Raw genomic sequence first — 11200 nt, forward strand, 5'->3', positions numbered from 1 at the left:
GAATGAAGGGTTAATTGTATGGGTAAAGGAGAGGATGAAGGGAGCAGGGTAAGGGCTGATGAAAGGAAGGGGAAAAGAGAGATAATGATGGATAAATGTGGGGGAGGACTGTAATGTGGGAATAAAAAGGAGCAAGATAAAGATGAAATGAAGGGAAAGAAAATAGTGGAATAGGGTGAATGGGAAGAGAACAATAAGTATGAATGGAAGGAAGGAAAATAAGGGTGTGGATGAATAGAAGGGGGGATAAAAGTAACGATATAACTAAATGGGAAGAAAATAAGAATATGGAAGAATGGAAGAAAGGAAAAAGAGTAGATGAATAGAAGGACGATAAATAATGATAATAAATGAGGAGAAGGTATAAAAGTACAAGTGAATGGAGGCGAAAAGGTGATGATGCGGGGGAAATGGAAAGGGAGAAAAGAAATGGGGTGAATGGAGGGAGGAGGGTTAATGGTGTGGGTGAGCGGAGGTAATACAGGGGAGGATGCGGATTACGAGTGGATTATGGAAGGGATTGGAGTGGATGGAGGAAAGGACGGAGGTAAAGGAGGGAAACTTCAAAGGAAATAAAAGAAAGGAAATGAATGAAGGAAAGGAAGAGCAAACTAAAGAAAGAATGGGAGACAGGTACAGAAGATGATAATTTGTATACAAAGTGAAGTGGAGAGAAAGGGTGGAGGAAAAACAGAAGGGGTGACGAAAAGAGAATGGTAGATAAAAGAGAAAGAGATAAAGAAGGAGGAAGAAGAAGGACGATAGAAATTAATATAAAAGAGAAAATATTGTTAGAAATGGAGGGAGAAATGGGGAAGGAAAGGAGTTAAAGGATGGACAAAGGAATGGAGAGGAGTGGAGAAGAAGAGATGGTTAGAAATGCAGGGAGGAAAGAGGAAAGGGGATGGAATTAAAGGGTGGACTAAGGGGTGGAGAGGAGTGGAAGAGAGATGGTTAAAAATAGAGGGAGAAAAGGGATAGGAATAGAACAGAAGGATGGACGAAGGAATAGAGAAGAGTTGATGAACGAGATAGCTGGAAATGGAAAGAGGAAAGGGGAAGGAATGGCGAGGAGTGTATAGAGAGATGGTTCAGTTAGGAAAGAGATGCGATGGGGGGTTGGGGGTGATGGGGGGGAGGGTCGATGATACAAAAGAGTTATTACCTCAACTTGGTTCGGCAGGAGTGATGCACGACTCACTCCAGACCTGGTAACATTGTCCACAGATAACATTCACTGAGTAACTCGTAATACTACACAACAGCATACGATAAACACTTGCAACACAGATATTGGCACAGCACTTACCGCTCTTCTGGTAACACTGGTATCCATTGCATAAAAAACTTCTAATACCACTTGGTGTTCTGGTCACACTCCAGCCAACAACCGACTTTTAAAGCAACACACCTCCCTGGACTGGTAACACTGACAATACCAAAACAAGCTTTCAGTCAACACTACTCGCTGGTCTGGTAACAATGGTATCCTCACAACACTGCTAACATTATCGTATTATAGCAAGTCCCCACTGCTCTGGCAACACTACTTTGCCCACAACACTCCTCTCATAACAAAACTCTTGTAATAACACTCAACACTACTACAAAACAAAACTGCCAACACAAAAATGCCCCCTTGAAACACTCCGGGCTGATCCGCTAACACAAGCCTGCGTCTCTCACTCCATGATGCAACACAAGTCATGGCAACTCTACAACACTCATCAATAGCAAAACAGGAAACCAACTAACACAGCTACAATAACAGCTCTTGTATTTCCTTATCCCTCACCAAGAACAACAATACTGTATACCAGTCTCTGCAACACAAAATATTCCACCAACTGACGGAATGGTAACGTTCTGGAAACACAAGACAAACACACAGGCAGGAGAAAAGGAGGAGGAGGAGGAGGAGGAGGAGGAGGAGGAGGAGGAGAACAACAACAACATCAACAACAACAACAACAATAACAACAAAAACAGCAGCAGTAGTAGGAGAAGGAGAAGGAGGAGGAGGAGGAGGAGGAGGAGGAGGAAAAGGAGGAGGAGGAGGAGGAGGAGGAAATACAAAAAGCAAAAGAAATTCTGGCGTAACACGCAATCACACATGCAGAGAGAGAGAGAGAGAGAGAGAGAGAGAGAGAGAGAGAGAGAGAGAGAGAGAGAGAGAGAGAGAGAGAGAGAGAGAGAGAGAGAGAGAGAGAGAGAGTAGTGACGCAACACACAAGCAGCCTGACCTCCACGCAACACTCGGGGGTTGATTTGGTAACACTTCTCTGCACGCAACACTCATCTGGCAACACTGCACGCGAGGGAAATACTTTACAATGCCTTTGCCTTCCATCACCTCTATTTTTAAAACTTCAATTGCATCTTTCATTTCGACCAATAAGGAGGATGATAGTGCTTGCCTCTTGATTTCCTTTTTCCCTCCTCTTGTCCTTCAGTTTCTTTATTTCTCTTTCTTTATTCATTTTCTTTCTTTCCTGCCTCCGTTATTGATTTTAGATTTTGTTTCCCTGACCACCTACTTTCGTTCTTATTTTTCTTCCCCCAGCTCTCTCTCTCTCTCTCTCTCTCTCTCTCTCTCTCTCTCTCTCTCTCTCTCTCTCTCTCTCTCTCTCTCTCTCTCTCTCTCTCTCTCTCTCTCTTTCTATTTACAATTAGTGTTCCACTTCTTTGTCCTCTTACCGTTACTTATCCTCTCTTTCTCTCTTACCTTTTATTCTTCCTATTTCGCATGTCTTCTATTTCTGTCCATATTTATCGATATTCCTCGTGCATCATCAATTACTCTCATCTTTTCGTCTCTCTATTTTCTTTTACTTTTTCACTGTTCTTTTCTCCTTTGCTTTCTTTTACGAGTACATATTCCTTGTTCCTCACTTTCTCTCCACATTTTGTTTCTCTTCTCTCACCTCTCTTCTTCCATCCCCAAGGACATGCAATTATTCTGGTGTGAAGGAGAGAGAGAGAGAGAGAGAGAGAGAGAGAGAGAGAGAGAGAGAGAGAGAGAGAGAGAGAGAGAGAGAGAGAGAGAGAGAGAGAGAGAGAGAGAGAGAGAGAGAGAGATTGATTTTCACTTTTTTCTTCATTTCTCATTTTTTTTCTTAAGTCTTATCCACATTCTCTCTCTCTCTCTCTCTCTCTCTCTCTCTCTCTCTCTCTCTCTCTCTCTCTCTCTCTCTCTCTCTCTCTCTCTCTTGTTCTTAATTCCTTATTCTTCCTCCATCTGTCTCCTTCACGTTTTTTCATCTTTCCCTTCCTTCCTTACTCTTTCTTTCCTCATCTTTCCATATATAACTCTTCTCTTCCTCCGTTTCTCATTTCTTAACGTTCTCCATCCCTCAGTCCCTCCCTCCCTCCCTCCGTCCGGCCTTCTCCCCCTCCTTCAATCTCCCTCCCTCAGTCCCTCCCTCAATCCCTCCCTCTCTCCGTCCGGCCTTCTCCCCTGACTCAATCTATCATTTCCGTCCATTCTCTTCCTTTCTTTCCCTCCCCAGGACCAGACTAACATCGTTCATATTCAAGACACACAAGAAGGAGTTCATTTTCTCTTCACTTTCCAATAAAAACAAGGGGCGATGAGGACTACTACTACATCATTTTCTTCAATGGTTCCCTGGCACTCTGGCTTCCTTCTTCTTCTTCTTCTTCTTCTTCTTCTTCTTCTTCTTCTTCTTCTTCTTCTTCTTCTTCTTCTTCTTCTTCTCTTCCTTGACAAAAAACTCCCGGTAAAAAAAATGCAGTGATGATAATGATACCTGAGATGAAAATTATGTTAATGAAGGAGAGGAACAGGGTAAGGTAATGGAGAATAAAGATGGGGAAAATGTAGGAGAAATATATATATATATATATATATATATATATATATATATATATATATATATATATATATATATATATATATATATATATATATATAAATGGTGGTATTGAGAAATGAAAGGAAAAAGGAGGTTTAGGAAGAGGAGGTTTAAGAGGAGGAGGAGGAGGAGGAGGAGGAGGAGGAGGAGGAGGAGGAGGAGGAGGAGGAGGAGGAGGAGGAGGAGGAAAAATAATAATGATGATGAACTGGAAAAAGAAAAAGAGAACAACAACAACAACAACAACAACAACAACAACAACAACAACAACAATAACAATAACAACAACGAGAAGAAAGAAAACTAGAGAAGAATATCACAATTTACCAGATCTCTCTCTCTCTCTCTCTCTCTCTCTCTCTCTCTCTCTCTCTCTCTCTCTCTCTCTCTCTCTCTCTCTCTCTCTCTCTCTCTCCGTCAAACTCGCCTGGATCTCCGTCCTCGCCTCCTCCTCCTCCTCCTCCTCCTCCTCCTCCTCCTCCTCCTCCTCCTCCTCCTCCTCCTCTTCGCCCTCCCTTCCTCCACCCACGCCTCCTCTTTCCTCTCTAAAATGCAAAGGAAAAAAAAATCTCATTAACTCATTCTTTTCATCACTTTCGTCATCTCTCTCTCTCTCTCTCTCTCTCTCTCTCTCTCTCTCTCTCTCTCTCTCTCTCTCTCTCTCTCTCTCTCTCTCTCTCTCACGTACACTCTCTTAATCTTCTTTCCTCGCTGTTATTACTCTCCTCTCTTCGTCCATTTTTCTTAACGCCAGCAACTTTCTCCTGGCAGACACTTAGCTCATTTCCTTTCTTCCATTCCTCGCAGCATTCATCATATACCGTATTTCTTTCCTTTCTTTAATTAAACAAGTCACTTTCACTCCATTTCCTCCATCACACAGTTTTGTTTTCCTTCCTTCATCCTTTTCTTCCATCACATCCCTCGCTAATGTTTCTTCTTCCTTCGTCTTCTTCTTTTGTTTTCTTCTCCTCTTCCCTCTTTGCATATTCCTTGAGTTTCGTCCTCTTATCATTTCTCTTATCAGCAGTTTTCATTCTCTTTCTTCTGTTGTTCTTTCTTTCTTTCGTTCTTATCTTTCTCCTCTGCAAGTTTTATTCAAATCGTCTCCTTTAAGTCTCTAAATGAATTGTTCCTAAATATATTTGTGTCTGCTTACTTTAATATTTCTTCCTATCATTGCTGACACTTTAAACATTTCACCTTTCGTAATGCGAGAGACACTTCTTCAACACTGCCTCAAGTCATTTCTCGTGTACACTTCCTGAATACTTCCCCTTCCCAAGCCACTGAAATCTTCCTCCTCACACAGCCTTGTTATAACTCGCCCTGTCTTACTCGAGCTAAAAATTCTCTCTCTCTCTCTCTCTCTCTCTCTCTCTCTCTCTCTCTCTCTCTCTCTCTCTCTCTCTCTCTCTCTCTCTCTCTCGTGTAAATATCTTCTTTGTCATGCTTTTTTTCGTCAATCCTTTAGATATCCCTCCCTGGTCCAATCACACCTCCATCTACCTGACCACAAATACCTCTCACTAATACTACTTGAAATACTCCTCCACTCCTCTCATTCCACCCCGTTCCCCTCAATTTACCCACCATAAATACTTCCCACTGACCCACACATAAGTACTACCCCCGCCTCCACCATCATCAATCCAAGCAATGCAGATACCGCTCATTCCAACACGCCAGAATACCCCTCATTGACTCGCGGTTCGTCCTTGCCTGTGAATACCCCTCCACGTCCACTTGCCAAACGACCTCCTCATCCAGTGTCTGAAATACCCCTCACTCAGGAGGCGAAATAACCCTAATCCATGTTCCCCAGGCCCCCCTTCAGCCACTGCCAGAATACCCCTCTTCCAGCCTCCCAAATACTGCTCGTAAGAAACTTCTGACACATAATCATATATTCGTTATAATCTCCTCATTGCGATTTGCTGTTATTTCTTCGGGTACGGATATGAGAGAGAGAGAGAGAGAGAGAGAGAGAGAGAGAGAGAGAGAGAGAGAGAGAGAGAGAGAGAGAGAGAGAGAGAGAGAGAGAGAGAGAGAGAGAGAGAAGGCGATCATGTGAACATTATTGCGTCATCTTTATACCCAAGCACTATATCGGGGTTGCTCTTACCTCGACATAGTGACCTCTCCTCCTCTTTCTCCCTCTCCCTCTCTCTCCCTCCCTCCCTTCAGTCACCTTGAATGGTCCTCTTACTTCTCCTCCGCCTTCTTCCTTCTTCTTTCTCCACCTTCACTTTTTTTTTTTTTATGCTAGACATCTATTCCGAATTTTTTCCTTCCTTTCATCTTTTACTTCTTCGTGTTCCCGGAATCGTTTTAGCTCATAACCTGTTCCTTTCACACCTTCAATATAACATACCTTACACATTAAATATATCTCTCTCTCTCTCTCTCTCTCTCTCTCTCTCTCTCTCTCTCTCTCTCTCTCTCTCTCTCTCTCTCTCTCTCTCTCTCTCTCTCTCTCACATGCAAGGAAAGAAAAACACAACATATCTTGACTTTCTCTCACGGGGACTACGAGTAACTTCATTCATTTCTTAAACTTGGGTTGAAAAAATAAAGAGGAAACGGAAAAAAAGAAAAGAAACATTACTAAAGCTAATTCAATACTCCTACACCCCAAGGGAAGGTGACTTTTTTTAAGGTCCCCACCAGAGGAATGTCACCTGCACGGTTTTTAATTAACCTGAGGCGCCCGTGTTGCCTGGTTCGGGGGGAGGGGTCAAAAACTGAGGCCAATACGAAAACGAGAGTAGAGAAGGGAAGGGACAGAGGGAGAAAGGTTGAGAGGGGGAGAAAAAACAAAAACAACAAGGGGAAGAATAAGGAATGCCATGAGAATAGAAAACAAGAGGGAATAAGGGAAGAAGCAAAAGGAAGGGATGGAAAGAGAACGGAAACAAGAGAGAATACAGAAAGAGCCGAATGGAAGAGAAGGAATTGAGATAAAAATGGAGACAATAACAGTAAGGAAAGAGATAGAATGGAAAGGGAAAAGATAAAGGAAAGAACAAAAACTAAAGCTAAGATGAGAGATAACAAGAAACGTAGATAAGAAGAGAATGAAGGTACATAAATAGAGCAGAGGAGAAGAGGAGGAGGACTGGAGGGGATGGAGACGAGGAGGAGGAGGAGGAGGAGGAGGAGGAGGAGGAGGAGGAGGAGGAGGAGGAGGAGGACGAGGAGGAGGAGGAGGGTATGTCTTGGAATCTTGTTGACATTTTGTTTAGCTTTCCATTTAAATTGCAGCGAGATGTGGAACAGAAAACGAGTTGTGAGTTGTTTTAATAATTAGAACTCAGGGTCTTGAGCGAAGCAGGAGCAGTAGCAGCAGCAGCAGCAGCAGCAGCAGCAGCAGCAGGAGGAGGAGGCGAGTCGTGGAGGGTGGCGGGGAAGAGAGAAACTCAAAAGGAAAGGTAATGGTGGTGGCGGTGGTGGTGGTGGTGGCTGGAGAGAGAGAGAGAGAGAGAAAAAAAAGAAAAAAGGCTAGAGATGGAGGAACTGAGAAGCAAAACTATTACCACTGAGAGAGAGAGAGAGAGAGAGAGAGAGAGAGAGAGAGAGAGAGAGAGAGAGAGAGAGAGAGAGAGAGAGAGAGAAAGCAAATATCGAAAAGTCAGAAAAACAAACAGATGAGAAGACAAACACACAAATATAACAGAAAAATACAAGCAAACAGAAGGACAGACAGACAACCAAGGAAAAGCAGACAGATAGATGAACAGAAATAAACAAATAGACAAACAAATAGATAAATACAGATATAAATAACGAGAGAGAGAGAGAGAGAGAGAGAGAGAGAGAGAGAGAGAGAGAGAGAGAGAGAGAGAGAGAGAGAGAGAGAGAGAGAGAGAGAAAGGACCTAGAGGAATAAGACTGCCTTCGTCCTCCTCCTCCTTCTTCTTTTTCTTTTTCTTTTTCTTTTTCTTTTTCTTCTTCTTCTTCTTCTTCTTCTCCTCCTCCTCCTCCTCCTCCTCCTCCTCCTCCTCCTCCTCCTCCTCCTCAAGTCCCAGTGTGGAGAATGAAAGGCGAATTATTGAGAGGTTAAGCCGCCAGGGACATTCACAGGGGAATAAGTGATGCTGTTCATTCCGAAGCTTGAGAGAGACTGCCAGGTGTGAGGGACAGGTGAGAGAGCGAGAGCGAGAGAGAGAGAGAGAGAGAGAGAGAGAGAGAGAGAGAGAGAGAGAGAGAGAGAGAGAGAGAGAGAGAGAGAGAGAGAGAGAGAGAGGTGATGGATTTAAGCGTAGTCAAATAACGTGTTTCTTTCATCTTACTTCCAGGTGCGTGATTGAATCGTGCATGTTTGTTCTTCCCAGGTGAGCGTCTTGCGCAGGTAAGGTGACAGACAGACACACTGACAAATAAAAAGAAAAAAAAATCTAAAACACACACACACATGCATAGATCAATACAAAAATGACACAAATAGTAAAAAAATAAATAAATAAATAAAAATAAAAATAAAATAAAAACTTGATTAATGAAAGCGATGAAGCAAGAATGAAATATATAAAGGTAAAAATATAAAGTCAGGAATAGTAAGGAGAACACCACCTTTACCTGGTCGGCGGTGGACAAGAGGGAGCGGGTGTGAGTCAGATTAATGGGGCGTGAGGGGAACAAATGGACGGGTGATTAATATGGAGGAAAAAAAAAGTGACGTATAAATTAACCGGTGGGAAAAATGACGTGTGGAAAAAGGAGGTAAATAATGTGCGGAGGTAAAAAACAAGAGTTAACGTGATGGAGACAAGTAGTGGAGACTGACGAGGTGACTAATGGCTGAGAGAGAGAGAGAGAGAGAGAGAGAGAGAGAGAGAGAGAGAGAGAGAGAGAGAGAGAGAGAGAGAGAGAGAGAGAGAGAGAGAGAGAGAGAGAGAGAGAGAGAGAGAGAGAGAGAGAGAGAGAGAGAGAGAGAGAGAATGACCACCAAATAACACAGAAAAAAACATTGGTGCAAAATACTCCAAAGTAAACAAGTACTGAACGATGTCGCCAGAAAAAATACTGAGGTTATAAAAATAAATTAGAGCGGCAAATGCATAATTCAAGCGCATAAATTAGCCAGTGAAGCCAATATGAAGTCTAATTTATGGGATATATATATGGATAAAAGGGAAGGGCGCCAGGCGTAATGTAAATGATGCGCCTGCTAATGATAATAGTACTAGTTAATAATAATAACAATAATAATAATAATAATAATAATAATAATAATAATAATAAAAATAATAATAATAATAATAGTAGTAGTAGTAGTAGTAGTAGTAGTAGTAGTAGTAATATTAACAACTATTACTACTACTACTACTATTATAAGGCCCATCATTATTATTATTATTATTATCATCACTATTATTATTATGAATTTGCAGTCCCCACAGCCACCATTATCCAGGAACCGCGCACCCTGCTTGCTGCTCCCTCGTTCCAGGGCAGCTCAGTGGTGCACTCGAAATGATGTTCTGAACCGCTGTGAGTGAAGCGGTGAAGCAGTGAAGCCTCGGATAGCTGGGATGAATGAAGCATTTGACATTTTTTTTTTTTTCAAACTGGCTCACGAAATATAAGAGAAAAAAATTGAGATGTGGGTATATTTTATTTTATTTATTTATTTTCCCAATGTGTGTGTGTGTGTGTGTGTGTGTGTGTGTGTGTGTGTGTGTGTGTGTGTGTGTGTGTGTGTGTGTGTGTGTGTGTGTGTGTGTGTGTGTTTGATATTTTCAACCACCCAAGGCTGATTATCGCTTATATCAATAACAAATAATAATACCACAAAATTAAGCCTTCAGAAAAAGTGAAAACAAACATCATATATTATATTTAATTATTTACATAAACAAATCACATGAATGTCGACACGCGCCGCGCCTCCAATGACACGCGTTCATTTGGAAGCGTTTAAGTAAATAATATGCTAACTGTTCATACATTTTTTTCTGAAGGGTTAATGCTCTGATATTATTGTTCCCATAGTGATGTTCGAGAATCAGTTTAGGGAAAGGTCAGTTGAGAAAAACGTTAAAAATACCTTCAATAAAATGAATAACATGTGTGAGGTGGCAGATCACCGTGAGCACACCACTCAGCTGCCCCGCCGGGAGGAAGTGACGGGACACAGGGCGGGGCTTCACTAGATCACTCACCAGCGACTCCAGTACACTACTATTACTATTACACATGGTCAGCGAAATGAACAAAGCACAAGTCTTATCTATGCGTGCCTCTCGCTATTCCATCCCGCGCCTCCACGCACGATTCATCACGGAATTAGTAGACGGTTCACCACGCCACCAAATCCACTAGTATTCGTTCTCTTCATGTAATTATATGACCCCTCTCTCTCTCTCTCTCTCTCTCTCTCTCTCTCTCTCTCTCTCTCTCTCTCTCTCTCTCTCTCTCTCTCTCTCTCTCTCTCTCTCACAAAACCAAACCCCAGTCTCTCGTAATAAAAATGCAAAAGTTTAATATACCGACAGAGTTCACTGAAACTGTACTGAGAAAAGAGTGAACGAAATGAATGAAATGGCCCAATGTGAAAATAATGTCCGTGGGAACAAAAAAATGCGGCGCAGATTCCACGCAAAATTTTAATCGTCTCAATTTTTCCATCTCGACATTAAAAAGGGACGCGAAGGAGAGATAGAATGGATAAAAAAAATCTCACTAATAAAATCCAAACGCCAGGATGTGATGATGAGAAGATAGAAGGAAGAGGAAGAGGAAGAGGAAGAGGAAGAGGAAGAGGAGCAGGAGCAGGAAGAGGAGAGTGCGTAGATGGTAGTAAAAAAGAAGTTGAATCAGAAATGTGAATAATAGGTGCAAATTTTATTGACGAGAGTAGTAGTAGTAGTAGTAGTAGTAGTAGTAGTAGTAGTAGTAGTAGTAGTAGTAGTAGTAGTAGTAGTAGCAGCAGCAGCAGCAGCAGCAGCAGCAGCAGCAGCAGCAGCAGCAGCAGCAGCAGCAGCAGCAGCAGCAGCAGCAGCAGCAGCAGCAGTAATAGTGATAGTAGTTTTAATAGTAGTAGTAGTAGTAGTGGTAGTAGTAGTAGTAGTAGTTGTTGTTGTTGTTGTTGTTGTTGTTGTTGTTGTTGTTGTTGTTGTTGTTGTTGTTGTTGTTGTTGTTGTTGTTGTTGTTGTTGTTGTTGTTGTTGAAGATTCTTCTTCTTCTTTTTCTTCTTCTTCTTTTTCTTCTTCTTCCTCTTCTTCTTCTTCTTCTTCTTGCTGTTGGAAAACTAACCCTAATGATGATACAACAACAAAAAAAAAAAAAAGAAAAAAAAACAAGCATCTCCCATTCCTAGAACA

The sequence above is a fragment of the Scylla paramamosain genome, chromosome 37, assembly GCF_035594125.1.
Source record: "Scylla paramamosain isolate STU-SP2022 chromosome 37, ASM3559412v1, whole genome shotgun sequence".
Classification (NCBI taxonomy): Eukaryota; Metazoa; Arthropoda; class Malacostraca; order Decapoda; family Portunidae; genus Scylla; species Scylla paramamosain.